Below are 535 nucleotides of genomic sequence, written 5' to 3'. Positions count from 1 at the left end.
GGGTCAGATGAGGGTCAGATCATCAGGCCATCTAGTTCACTACAGTCTCATTTGTCTCTATTGGTCCTTATGCACTGGGCCGTGCTCCATTGAGAGCCTGCTGACAGGCTGCATCACAGGATGGTACAGGAACTGCACCAACCAGAGCCGGAAAGCTCTAGCGAGGGTGGTGCAAACAGCAGAGGACATCACTGGTAGCAGTCTCCACACCATCCAAGACATCTACCACAGCTGATGTCTGCGTAAAGCACGCAGCATCATTAAGGACCACACCCACCCAGCACAAGGACTCATCCGTCTACTACCCTCAGGCAGACGAGACAGGAGTCTTCCATCACGTATAAAAAGACTAAAGGACAGCTATTATCCACAATCTGTCAGATTATTGAACTCAATAAATAACACTGAACAACTGGCAATAACTAACTAATAATTCAACCTCCACAATCTGTCAGATTATTGAACTCAATAAATAACACTGAACAACTGGCAATAACTAACTAATAATTCAACCTCAATGTCACTACCTGTGCAA

General features: G+C 45.6%; 1 protein-coding gene across 1 annotated transcript in view; it reads right to left on the bottom strand.

Annotated features, from left to right (window-relative positions):
• The window catches only part of uxs1 (UDP-glucuronate decarboxylase 1), a gene marked incomplete in the record, with an annotated part of 59,246 nt that overhangs the window by 53,022 nt on the left and 5,689 nt on the right, over positions 1-535 (bottom strand).

Source organism: Nematolebias whitei, chromosome 13, assembly GCF_014905685.2.
Source record: "Nematolebias whitei isolate Nwh7 chromosome 13, NemWhi1, whole genome shotgun sequence".
In the NCBI taxonomy this organism is placed as follows: Eukaryota; Metazoa; Chordata; class Actinopteri; order Cyprinodontiformes; family Rivulidae; genus Nematolebias; species Nematolebias whitei.
The sequence above is the reverse complement of the archived record's forward strand: the minus strand, read 5'-3'. Positions and strand labels throughout refer to the sequence as shown.